The 13,989-nt window shown below is 41.9% G+C and overlaps 1 protein-coding gene across 1 annotated transcript in view; it reads left to right on the top strand.

Annotated features, from left to right (window-relative positions):
- The window catches only part of DDB1 (damage specific DNA binding protein 1), a 2,836,764-nt gene that overhangs the window by 1,488,165 nt on the left and 1,334,610 nt on the right, over positions 1-13,989 (top strand). The window lies entirely within an intron of this gene.

Here is a 13,989-nt window from a genome sequence, read left to right as displayed (position 1 = left end):
GCTAATGTCGTGAAAGTTTTGCTTCTGTTTAGACTACTGCTTGGGGACTACTGTATACCATCATTTTTGGATTGGACACTTTCAATTTGGACTGAAGTAGGACTTTGTTAGAGTGAAGGTATTCTTAGTGAATTTACTGTAATACATTAAGATAGAATAAGGCCTGAAAATAGAGTCAGACATATATGCATTCAGTTTCAGAGAAAGACAGTTTATTAGAAAGAAAGATATAATTTTGCTGGCTAAGCATGAGAAGTGCAGAAAGTACAGAATGTTCCTTTCTCAAGGGAAAGATACAATCTTGCCGGCTACAAAATGTTCCTTTCTCAAGGGAAAGATGTACATAGCAACGGAATACTAGATAAAGAGGCACATGCAAGATCAGGCTTCGAAACCAAGGCAACCAAGGCTAAAGAGGCATGTAAAGCATTACAGTGTTTTGGTATTATTAAAATGTACTTTAGATACAGTTAGGGAAGTCAGTGCATTCATACTGACATACAGAAAAGATTAAAGATCTAGCATTCCAGAAAAGAAGTTAACTTTTGGACTTGTATGTAAAAGGGTCTCTATAATACAGACACTCAAGCCTGAGTACAGAAGACAGGTCAAATAGACTGTTTCAGTTTGTATTCAGAGAATCAGAATATGCATGCAGAAACTTTGGATATCTTTAGCAGCATTGTTATTACTAACCAGCACGTCAACATTTCTACAGACATTTATTGTTTATCAGCACTGTTAATGAAGACAGTATTTGGATATTGTGAACATCTAATAAAGCTTTATTAACCGAACTGCAGTGTTTGCAGAATTCATTCTGAAAAGTTCAAACGATTTGGCCCATAAAGGAGAGACTGGTACCTGTTCAGTACAAGTGTGGGTGATTAACAGACAGACTTTCATTCCAGTCTCATTTTAGTTGTTTCTAGTTAATTCCAGTAGAATACAGTCTCATCAGTTCTTTCAGACTTTTATTTATGTTCTTCATTGGCATGTCATATGTTTCTTAAGGACATTTAATGTTAATTTTGGAGTGATTGTTTGAACATTAATGTATATTTTTAAAGGTCGTATTTTATTGCTTGACTTTGATTTGTGTTCAGCACTTAGGAAATGAGCACTATAAATAAATTTGAAGTTGATGTCATTAAAACATAGACAGTAACAGAAAAACTAGCAGTCTAGGAAGAGTCCCAATACTCAGGAAAACTTCCAGAGAGGTTGTCATTAGGCAAGGGGCTTTTCATAGCCACACCTGTGAATCAGCAGCAGCATTCCTGAAGGTTTTCCTGACTATCCTACTCTGGAAGCAGTTGTGAACTACCTTTCCTTTACCTGTCTTGCATGCTTAACTACCAGATGAGTAATCATGCTGATATTCAGAAGGTATGCAGTTCCCTTCCACACTTACTTAATCCCCCAGTCATTGCCCTTGTCCAGCATCCTAGCTCATACAGTTACCAAGAAGAGTGGTCAACCTTTTGACAAAAAGTGTCACCTTACAGGTCTTACCAGATCAGAGAGGGTATGGATATTTACTCCAAATTATTAGTGCCAAAGAAAACAAGGAACCTCGGGCTTTTTCTTAATTTAAGTGATCTGAATAATCAATCAAAAAAAAAAACTTTTGAATGACCATTGTACAGTCCATACCTCAGTGATTATTTGTAGGGGACTGGCTGTGCTGTTTGAACCTCCAAAATACTTACTTCCATATGGATTGCCAGAGAGTCCAGGAGGAATTTTTTTCCCCTCTCCTGGATAAGAGCCAGTCACTAGCAGTTGAGGAGTCTATCTGTCCTCACCTTATTCTCAGGTTGTCCTTCAAAGGCATGTACATAGCAGCCAACCATGTCCTTATCTGGATGATTGACTCCTAGTTTGCCCATCTGTACAAGACCTCGTCTGTATTTCTGTTTCTCTTATCAAAACATTCCATTGGCTAAGTATAACACTTAACCTTGAGAAATCCTAGTGGAGTCCTTTCCAGCTGCTCATGTTCATCGCCTACAGCTTGGGCTTGTTTTCCTCCAGATAGAATTCAGCCTTTCCAATGCAAGGTTTCTCTGCTTGTAAACTGTCCACATCCGTTCATCTTTGTCTCAGAACACTGGGCCTTATGGCAACAGCATTTGTTGTGGTACTCTTTGCAAATTATCACATGAGGGTACTTGGTGAATGCTAAGAGTTAGTGGTGTTGGCTATGATAGCTGATATCCTGTTTTGTCAGAATCTCAAGAGCTGCAAGAAATGTCTCGAATGGAGGATGCATCTGTCCCATCACTCAGAGAACAGCCCACCCTTGGTTACATTCACAACAGATCCACTTGCCTTTGTGTGGGATAACATTACAATGAGCAAATCTGTCCATAGTGTCTGCACACCGTCACAGACAAACCTTGACATCTGTATACTGGAATAAAGAGGGGTTTTCAGCCCTACCTCCCTCCGTTATGTTATGACAGCTATTGACTCCTACATTGTGGCAGTGATAGTGTGCATCATCAACCAGGGGAACCTGCTTCTGCCTATGTTGAGTTACTGTGAGGGTTGTGAATGGGCTTATGTCATCCAGACCCTTTCTGACAACCAGTTATATTCCATAAGAAACCATCTCACTTGATAATCTCAGCTCAGCCTCATAAGTAGTCTTGTAGCAGAACCTTTTCCATTGTTGGGGAAAGTCCTGCTGCAACCTGTTTGCCTCACCAAGTATAGCAGCTTCTGTTTCTTATTCTTTCCCTGAGAGGGACACCCCAGGGATGCTGTGGCCCAGAAGTGGCCTCGGACATCGTCATGCTTTTGGCTTATTTTCTGTAATTATGGTATTACTTGATGTCCTGACTGAAATCACTGTTGCAGTATTCCTGCCATATGGGGTATTCACTGATGACATCTGGCCAGGGTACCAAAGCTTTTACCTTCCTGAGCTCGCAAGTGTAGGGGTATATAGACGTACAGACATGCATGGGTCCTCAGACTGTCTTGCTGTCAGCCTAAACTCAGGTCGTGCATCGGTCAGACAGATCATCATTTGGTCGTTGGATCCTTTGCTTCAGTCATTTATCCAGATAAGTGCCCCATTGGGGAACCTTCCTTGTTGCTTACACTATTTTATTGAAGTTGCTAGATGCCAGCTAGGAGGGTTAAGTTTGAGTGCAGTAGGCAAATTCCATACAAGGACTTGCATACCAAGTGTCTGTCTTGACCAGGCGTGGAACATGATCACAAATCTTGCTCAGTCTGTCAGTCTTTCATTCCAAAAACCTTTAGGTCAAGTCTTTCCTTTCTCAGTGGTGTTTTAGAGACTCTTCTTGGGCTTTCACTCTCTCTGTGTAACTGGGTATTTTTCCACAACCTGTAATGACTATTAACACTTTTTTTCTCAGAGTGGTGTAAGTAATCATTTCTCAAAAACCTAATGGATGTGCGGCCTTCAAAAGTCAGTGGATACCCTTTTCCTGTGATATGTCTATAGACCTGAATTCATATACAGCTCTCACTTCCTTACAGTCTCTTGCTTACATGTGTGACTCTGGGCTTGTTCCTCCTTTCTTAAGGTTCATTTAATGGCCACATCAGTGTGTTACAGGGGCAACCAATTTTCTTATTCCTGGGTTCTTTAAAGGTATGCCTGGGTGCTGTTAAAAATATTTTTCTCTTGAGGCCACCATTAAAGATCCCCCACCCACTGCATGTATTTTAATCATTAGTTGTGGTTTTACTTTCATGAGATTAGGTTGCCTGAAAGGATTTCCAGATTTTCATTTTTTTTTTCTTTCCCTAACAAGAAACTTGAAATCTGTATTTTGGCAGTTTAGGTCAGAGGGTTAAGGCTATAACCTGCTAATGAGCTTCATCTTGTAGACCTGAGTTTGAGTCCCGCAGTTTGCACTTGCATACTGTGCAGCTCTGATGTTCTTCGTGTTTCACTGTTGCAGTCATCACATTTGGGTTATCTGCTTGCAGTAGCCCTCAGTTGGCCTGATTAACAAAGTCTTGGGTCCTACGTCGGTTGCTGTCCCTTCTTCCATGACATCAGGTCGTCAGGGGTATAAAACATGCAGCCGATGTCATTACCTCAATCTTTCTTGCTGTGCAGTGCCCGAAGCAGAAGCAGTTCACAAGTGCCGGTCGGCCGACTCCTGAAATTTTCATTTTCGAGTTTCAGAATCAGAGTCTTCAACTAAAAGCTAAGTACCCCGTTGGGGAAACTTTTTGTTGCTCTAAACCGATGTCAGTAAAACTAAATAACTGAATTGCTTGTGGAAAGCAAATACCTCATAAAGATTTTCATTCGTACTGTATTCCTTGCATAGGCCCTGACCACGACGTACCTCGCTGTCGGTTTTGTGCCTTATTTAAACCACGAACTATCGTCGTCTGTATATTTTCACTTCTAAATATTTTGGTGCTCGGTTCAATTATCCTGATATGTCTTCAGTAAGCCATCCGACTACTGACATTCCAAAAAAACGCAAAGATAAAGACAGAGACAGGCCGCCTAGGTCCAAAACTGCTGACGACGCTTCTAAGCCAGTTCGCCGGTACTCATGTGCTTTCGCAACCCGTGATACCCGCTACTTCTGATCGCAGGCCTCTACTGAGACCTATTCGGAGTCCGGTATGCCGCAAGATGCTTCAACTGTGGAACCTGCGGATGTCTCTACCTTGGATGGGTCTGGAGCTGCTGTGCAGGCACCGGCTTCTGAGGGTGCATTCAGGCCTACTGACTTGCGTATTAAACCAACGCCATCTTCTTCTTTAAGGCCTAAAACTCGAACGATGCCTAGAAAACTGATGCCCAGACTGCATGGTCAGGCCTCTATGCCTAAAAAACAAATGATAAGAATGGCTGAAGACCTTATTACTTTAATCAGGGGAAGCCAGCCTTCCCCCTCTAGGACTGAGTTTGCTTATGATACTTCTGACCAGGATTCTGAATTTTCTGTTTCCTCTGATGACCAGGATTTACCCTTATCTACCTATGAGGATTCTGATGCTGAGGACTTTATTCCCCCTGCCTCCCCCCCCAGAGGACTTCTCTTTTGGTAAAACCTTGCATACTCTCGGAGCATTTTCGATGGGAAAGTTAGGATTTCTCTGATTCTAAGAAGAGGCTTAGGGATTTCTTACTCCTGTCCCAGCACAGGCCTTTAGCCATACCTCCTGTACTAGACCTTGTTGATGATGCCTTTTCGGAATCTAGCTTGGCCCCTGATTCTTTACCTCCTGCTCCCAGAAAACTTGATGGATATTAGAGTGTCCCTGACTCTCACAAGTTCCTTTTTAAAAATCCTACTGCGCATCCTGAGACCATTTCACAAGGACCCAAGGGCATTAAAGCTACTACTGCCAAAAATCCTACCCCTCTGATAGAGACTCCAGGGCGCTTAATAGATGGTGTAAGAAGGTATACACTTCTGCAGCTTTGGCCATTAGGGCCTTAAACTGCCAGTTTCATATGTTAAAGTATCAGCAGCATATTATTGGATTGCTTAAACAGAAAATGATGTTGATTCCTGATTGTGCTGAAAAAAAGATTTACTGCATTCAACTGAAGAAGTTGGAAAACAAAATTTGCAGTGTTGTTTTGATTCACTAGAGGCATCTTGCAGGGCTGCTGTAACTGGGTCTGTACTTAGAAGGCATGCTTGGCTTAAGGAGCAATCCTTGCCAGATCATGTAAAAGTGAAATTAATGGATGCTCCCTTAAACCAGGGCTGCCTGTTTGGCAACAAGGCAGAAGAAGTTCTTAAAAAGATTGAGGAAAAAGCTAAATCTATGCAAACTGTTAAAGATTTTTTACAACTACAACCTCCAAGGTGCAGTAGGCATTGGCCATCCAAGAATTGGTCCTTTCCTGCCTCTTCCAGATCTTCAGTCCAAACTCAGACCCAGCAGAGCTCCCAGGCTTCAGTCCCAGGGTACACACAGGACTAAGCAGTGGGGGACCTCCACTTCCAAATCTGGGAGTAATAAAACTCCCCCCTATGGCAAACTGTCTCAATGACTTCTTTTTAAAACTTCCAAGCACTTCTCAACTGTCTGCCCCTTTGGGGGGAAAGATTGCTCTCCATGCAATGAACTGTAACTCATTACCCAGGACAAATGGGTTTTAAATATAGTGTCCCAGGGATACAGATTTCACTTCCACACGTTACCAACACCAAGTGGGTGGCCAGATCTACCCCAAAATCAGTGGGTGGAGACCCAAAAACAAGTACTTTCTCTCTTAAGTATGGGAGCTATTCAGTTGGTACCAGAAGAGGAAAGGGACAAGGTTTCTACTAGAGACTTTTCCTGGTACCCAGAAAAGGCAATTCATGGCATCCTATCCTGGACCTGTTTACTCTAAACACCTTTTTGGTGATTCCAAAATTCAAGATGCTGACTCTTCACCAGTTGCTCCCTATGCTAGGCAAGGACGCCTGGTTGGTAACACCAGATTTAAAGGAAGCATACCTGCACATCCCAATCAGGGAATCTTGCAGAAGATACCTACGCTTCAAAGCAGGCTACACAACACTATCAGTTCTCTGCACTGCCCTTTGGCTTATCTACTGCACCCAGGGTATTCACAAAGTGTCTAGCTCCAGTCATTGCATTTTGCAGGCAAAGAAATATTCAAATATACCCATACCTGGGCGATTTTCTGATTCAGGCAGAAAGCCAGGACATACTTTTGAATCATCTAGCCTTTGTACAAAAGGTGCTAACTTGTCTGGGTTACACCATAAACAAAAAGAAATCACACCTGGTACCCTGTCAACAAATCGTATTCCTGGGAGCAAGCTTGAATACACCTTCCCAGATGGCTTTCCTCACGCCAGAGAAACAAATTAATTTGACAACCTACTTCAAACACGGTGCCACAAAACCCCTGCTATCTGCAAGGCAAATACTACAAGTCTTGGGGTTCATGGCCTCCTGCATTCTTCTAATTCCATATGCAAGACTGCATATGAGGAAACTACAATAGCATCTAAAAAGCCTATAGTGTCAACATTCTCAGGATCTAGAAGCAATGATTCCTATCATACCTTGCCTACGCCTAGAGTTCCTTTGGTGGGCAGAGGCCTGCCACCAAAACAAGGAACTACCATTCACACCATCCCCTGCCACCCACACCCTAACAACAGACTCATCAGACTATGCATGGTGGGCTCACCTGGCAGGAAAATGTATCAGGACAAATGGAACCCAAGTCAAATGCACCTGCATATCAATCAAAAAGAAATGTTATTTGTACAGAATGCTCTGACAGCCTTCAAGGACCACATTCTTCCAGGGCAATTAATGGTAAAGATGGACAACACCACTGTTATGTGGTACATAAGCAGGGGGGTACACATTCTTACCCCCTCTGCAGACTAGCCATGGCATTGTGGAGCAAGCCCTGAGCTACCAAGTGCATCTACAAGCTCGATTCCTGCCAGGAAAACTAAATACTCTGGCAGACGAACTAAGCAGAAACCTCATGGACCCACACGAGTGGAAACTGGAGCCAAGGATTTTCAGCATGTTGACAAGCAAATGGGGGAGCCCAGATATAGACCTGTTTGCCTCCCCTAGAACTATCAATTGGACAAATTTTGCACAAGGACTCCCCACAAACAAGCTTGGAAAGTGGATGCTCTATCCTTCAGCTGGAAAAACCTATCGGTTTATGCCTTTCCTCCTCTGCCTCTGCTCTCCAACGTACTACTAAAGATCAAACAGGACAAACCAAGGACAGTTTTGATTGCACCAGACTGGCCACGCCAACACTGGGTACCCCCTCTTGCGCAGTGTGTCACTGTTGGCCCCATGGCACCTGCCTCAGATTCCTACCCTATTGTCTCACCAGGAGAACCAGATTTTACACCCTCAGCTTCAAACACTGAACCTAGCAGCCTGGCTAATTACCTAATCTCTCCTTTTCATCCCTCAGTAAACCAGTGATGGATATCATTTTAGAGGCAAGGAGGCCTAGTACTAGAAAATCTTATGCTGAAAAATGGAAAAGATTCTGTGCCTGGAACCAGTCTCAAGGGATGAACACAGCAGTGCCCAATTTACCTCAGATTTTGCAATACTTAACTGAGATGCTTCACAAGGGCCTGTCTTACTCCTCCATCAAAATTCATGCCTCAGCTATTTCAGCTCATTATAACACAGAACCTCCCCTCTTCTCTCATCCATTGCTCAAGCAGTTCCTCAGAGGGGCCAAAACATTTATGACCACCCAGGAGAGCTCCAACTCCAGCCTGGGACCTTAACTTTGTATTGGAGAAACTCACTCTTCCTACTTTCGAGCTAGATGCTACTGCAGACTTAAAATTCCTTTCTTGGAAAACAGCTTTCCTTTTAGCCATCACTTCAGCAAGAAGGGTGTCTGAATTACAGGCCCTCATGACAGTGGAACCTTTCATCATCTTTCATGCGGACAGGGTGTCCCTCAGAACCAATCCTTCCTTCATGCCCAAGGTGGTATGCAGTGTGGCCCTTAATCAGTCCATTCATTTGCCTACCTTCTTTCCTAATCCACAGAACAAAGGGTAACTGATACTGCACTCCTTAGATGTGCACAGACAACTTAGATTCTACTTGGACAGGACTAAACCTCAAAGGAAATCTGACCAACTGCTGGTGGCATTTGCTGCAAGGGCAGAGGGGAAGGGTATTTCAAAGGAAACTATTTCCAAATGGATAGGCCATTGTATTAATTTCTGCTACAAGCACCATGGAAAACCTGCCCCACAGGGGATCAGACCCGACTCAACCAGGGCTGCATCTACCTCTACAGCCTTTCTCAGAGGTGTATCTACCAGGGACATCCTAGAAGCTGCTACCTGGAGTTCTGTACATACTTTCACCAAGCATTACCATCTGCCAGTTTTCTCTAAATCCAGAGCTGGTTTTGCCACTGCAGTCTTGCAGGGCCTTATAGCTGGTCCTATTGCTATCTAAAGTCCTCCTCCCATCCTTAGCTTTGGGAATCTACCCAAATGTGATGACTACAACAGTGAAACACAAAGAACATAGTACAGTTGTGTACACTTACCATAAATGTAGATGTTCGAGTGTATTCACTGTTGCAGTCCTGGTTACCCTCCCTCCAGCCCCCTTACTTCTTTTGGCTATACCTGTACACTCCTTTACTTTGCTCAAAAGCTTTTTGGTGTATTTGCTTTTTTGTTGGAGGTATAACCTTGTATATTTATAGATTTAATTGCTTCCCATTTGGGGGGGGGGGCACCTGATATCTGGGGCAAGAAAAACTGAGGTAATAACGTCGGCTGCATGTTTTATACCCCTGACGACCTGACGTCACGGAAGAAGGGACAGCAACCAATGCAGGACCCAAGACTCTGTTAATCAGGCCGACTGAGGGCTACTGCATGCAGATAACCCAAATGTGATGACTGCAAAAGTGAATACACTTGAACATTTACATTTATGGTAAGTGTACACAACTGTACTTAGTGTGTTTCTGGGGCACCCCTTAAAAGGTTCATCTTTGTCCAAGGAGTTAACAGATAAAAATATCAGAAGCTTCTCAGGTAACTAGCAAAATGTTTGACATTCAGTTTTGTTGTGACTGGTTAAATGAGCCTCTTCATTTGTTCCATTGGCTTATTTTGCTAGAGAATTGCAGCATGTAAAGTTTTTAACTCATCTCTTGGTAATGTGTGTTCAGCAGCTATTTGGTCTTTACTAGTCTTTTATCGAGGCATTGATCCTAATCTGGACCTTCCTTTTGAGGCTGTTATAAGGGTTATGTTCTCACAAGGGAGACTACCGGAAGGATTAGTTTGTGTCTGTCCATTTGTTAATGAGGATAGACATCCTGATATATATGAAAGGTGTGTCCTTAACTGTAATAGTAGAGCTGGATGAGAGTAGGTCCATCCTCAGTATCCTACTCACTGTCCTCGTTGGTGTAGCGGTATTGTTATAGCCTTATGTATATTTCTGATGGCGTATTAAAGATTTGAAATGGAATGTCACTCTGGTATTTTATCAAAGTAGCCTGAAAAAGCGTTGCATAAAACTAGACGTGAAGCTCTTGGAAACGGACACCTTTTATTTTATGATAATAAAATGTCAGTTCCACAAGCTTCATGTCAGGTTTTATCTGTGGTTTTGCAGTTTGTTCCGAAAGTGTTGCGTGCTGAGCTAAGCCCTGCTTCTGCTGAAGTTTGATATGCTTATTCATATCTGTCATCATGGTACGTGCATGACTTTCATATCTTCATCTTTCCCACTGCCTCATTGGCATTTTGGCTAATCTGCCAAGGTAACCCAATGCTGACCATCTTTCAAAAGCTGAGACTCCTCTACCTCTCTTCCTGTACAGCTGATTTGCTGAGTATATCTTGAGAGGGAAGCCTTCAGCTGTGACGGAAAGTGAGTGCTCAGTCTTTTTCTCCCAGCCAAAGAAAGTCCTCTGACTCAAAAGATCCACTGCTTAATTTTCTGTCTTACTGCTCAAGCCCCATTTGGGGGCTCCTTTCCTCTCATTTTATTATTAGATTTGGTATTATGCTTATTTTAATATTTTATTTCTGTCTGTATACAATAATTCCTTTGATCATTCTGGTTTATAGCAATGTTTATTTGACTTCTATGTTTGACAAATGCTTATTTGTACGGTTTCTGAAGAAACTTTCAGTATTTCTGTCAGACGTGGTGTGGGTGTGTGCTGATAGAATGCTAGGGATTGTCTTGTGCAGTCGGAAATGGTTACTCTGCTTTGTTTTCATCTTTTGACAGGAAAGTTTTGCAGAATTTGGATTTTTTTCAGCATTTATATATTTGCTGTATGCATGACTCTACTCAGTATGTTTTTAACATCTGATTGCAAATTGGAATTTACTGTAGAGATTTTATTCTCTGACATTGAAATATAGTTTAAGTTGCTATTAAAACACTGTTTTGAGAGTTTGTGGTTAAAGTGCGTGGAGCTAGTTTTTATCACTGGTTTGGCTCATTGGTTGCTTTGGTGTTTGGACTTTGTGTACTGGAAATTCTTTTTAACTTTTGTCACTTGTAAAAGAATTCTGAACACATTCAAACTTTTTTGTGATAATATCAGAGTTTGGCAGAGTTTAGTTGTGTGGGGCCATACTTCTTACTAGAAACTTCAAGTGTTCATTGTGATATATTATCCAGTACTGTCAGTGTATTATTCTGGCTGATGTCCTCAGTCCCCTGACTTGAACCTTAACCCTGGTCCCCCACCCCCAACTATATCTTAAAAAGAAAAGGCAAAATAAAAATATGCCTCAATCTACAGTTATTGATTCTGTTGGGGCCACTACTTAGCCTGCAGACTGCTTGACCCATCCCCTCTAGTGTAACTTTGCCGACTGCTGTGGAATGGAGGTTACATGCATCCTCTAAGGCTGTTCCAGTACCTGGCAAAGGTATGAAGAAAACCAAACTCTTTAGATGCAGGTATACGGGGTAAGGGACCTTTTGTTGAACATAATAGTCTGTCAACAGAGATTTTATGTAGCAAAGTTCACAGAGAAAAGAAACAGAAGCTTTATCATAAAGCTGATAATCTGAGGATGTGGTGTGGGTTTTGCAGGAAGCCAGAAAACCGACTACTAGAAAATCGTATATGATTAACTATTAGAGATTTTCTGTTTAGTGTCTCAGGTATGACCTAGACCCTTTATCTGTGGGGGTTTCATCTTCCATATAACATTGTACTTGGAAGACTGTATTGTTAGTGGCTCTTACTTCTGCCAAAAGGGTATCTCAACTTCAAGCACTTATCACAGTTCTGCCTTTTTTGTTTTTTTCACAGGAACAGGGTGTCTCTTCATGCCAATCCTTCTTTCATGCCCGGGGTAGTTAATGATTTGTCCTTGAATCAGACCATCCACCTTCATTTTTTTCTTTTACCACAAAATCTTAGTGAGAGTGTTCATCACACCTTGGATTTGCACACAGTTCAAATATTATTTAGACAAGGCAAAACACACCAGGAAATCAGCATTTTTTTTGTTTCCTTTCATGTCAGGAAATTGGGTTTGGCAGTATCTAAGCCGACCATCTCCTCCTGGACTTCTAAGGCAATTTCATTTTACTATTCATTTTTTCATAATAGGCAGCATTACTCTCGTTATCATGCTCATTCTACCAGGGCAGTAGCCTCTTCTGGTGTTTTTTTTCCCCAAGGGGCTGCATATTACATCCATTTTGGAAGCTGCTACTTTGTGTTCTTTCTGCACCAAACATTGCAAGCTGAATGTCGTTTCTTGGACCAGGGCAGGGTTTGCCATGGACAAACTTCTAGTTTCTTTGAGGGTTCTTCTGTATCTTCCTCCTCCCATACTTTACAGTGTCTTTTGTACTTTCCCAAGAGTAAAAAGTACTGCAACATTGATAAGGAAGGACATAATACAGTTGTAAGATCTTGCCATAACATTAAGATGTCCTACTTCTCCCTGTTGCAGTATTCTGCCCCTCCCTCCTACCCCCTATTTCTTTCTGTTTTCCTTCTAGCCAGTAGGTGTTTCCTTCTTCCCTTCCTGAATGTACATGTTATTGCTTTCCTCTGGGATTGTTCTGGCCCTTCTGGAGCACTTCACTTCTGAGAATTAGACACTCGTATGTACTTTTGTACCTTATGCTTTGCACATAAGACATATGTGTGATGTACGGTGCTCAGAAGATGTAAAGGCTTTGTATGCTGGTCAGATGTTTGGCTATCCCTCAGCAGGATATCCCAAGAGTAAAGAATACAGCAGTAGTGAGAAGTAGGACATCCGTTGTTAAGGTAAGGTGTACTTTCCTAGTTGACACTATGTTCCCATCACTCTGATTCAGAACCTGAGCATTTGTACAGACATGTTCACTTTCCTCAGATGATTGCTAGATTTAGTGATGATTTTGCTTGGAAGCAGATGGAACCTATCCCAGAGCTAGGCAGGTTATATGACCTTGTAGAGGATGAGATGCCCAATTCTCTAGCTGTCCTACCCTCTCACCGGCCTTGAAGGTTGTGTATAAAGCTACCTGTAGGATACCAGTATCTGTTCAAGTAGTTCCTAAAAAGGGCTTGGAGAAAATATAGGGTTTACCCACCTGTCCCTCTTTGCAAGGGATAGTCCCTCTTTGGGCAGTTGTGTCCTGCAAAAAATTGAAAAAATGGCAAATGTCCTGAGATTTTAGGACAAAATTATTTCCTATATTTTATGTAATAGTTGCATAAAACAGTTATTCTGTATCTGAAACACCTAAATGTTATATGAAACAGAATAAGCAACTAAAATGCTACAAGAATAAGCATTTATTTATGCAAAAAAGTGAAGTTCTGTCCTTGGTACTGGCCGTGGGTATGTTTCGCACTGCAAAATCTGTCATTTGTACCAGAGATGTCCCACGTTGGTCCTTTGAAAAGGTGGCAACCCTAGTTCCCTCGGATATGCAAGATCTCTTTTCATGTTTGACTGCTGACCCAGCTGCAGTCTCCTCAGCTGCCTGATCAAATAAAAAGTCCTTGGCTTCATCTAATCTACTACCCCATGATTGAGAGAAAATGGTTAGATCTTTAGTGCAAATGGATGTCTCTTTCTGGTAGTCTAGTTTCTAGAAAAATTGTTTCTAATTTGACTCAAGTTTCAAAACATACATTGAGAAGTGTGCTTTAATATGAAGATATAGTCTCGAGAATTGCTACCATTTCTGTTGTTTTAAGATGATATGCTTTGTTACATAGTCAGAACTTCTCGGAGATAAAAGACAAATTTTTAAATGCCACTTTAAGTTCTGAATTTGTATTTGATATCTGTGTTACACATTCTCAAACAGTGGGATGACAGAGCCACATTAATGCATAGGGTATGTAGAACTTTACCCAAGTTCTCCCCAATCAAGGCATCTTCATTCAAGGAGAAGAACAAACAGAAATCCCAGCCAAACAAATGTCAGGTATCCAAAAGGAAATGGTAGAATGATATTTTTTCTAAATCAAACAAGAAGGGTTCC

The sequence above is a fragment of the Protopterus annectens genome, chromosome 17.part0 (genome assembly GCF_019279795.1).
Source record: "Protopterus annectens isolate FY-2018-M chromosome 17.part0, PAN1.0, whole genome shotgun sequence".
Taxonomy (NCBI): Eukaryota; Metazoa; Chordata; order Ceratodontiformes; family Protopteridae; genus Protopterus; species Protopterus annectens.
This window is presented reverse-complemented; position numbering and strand designations above follow the sequence as displayed.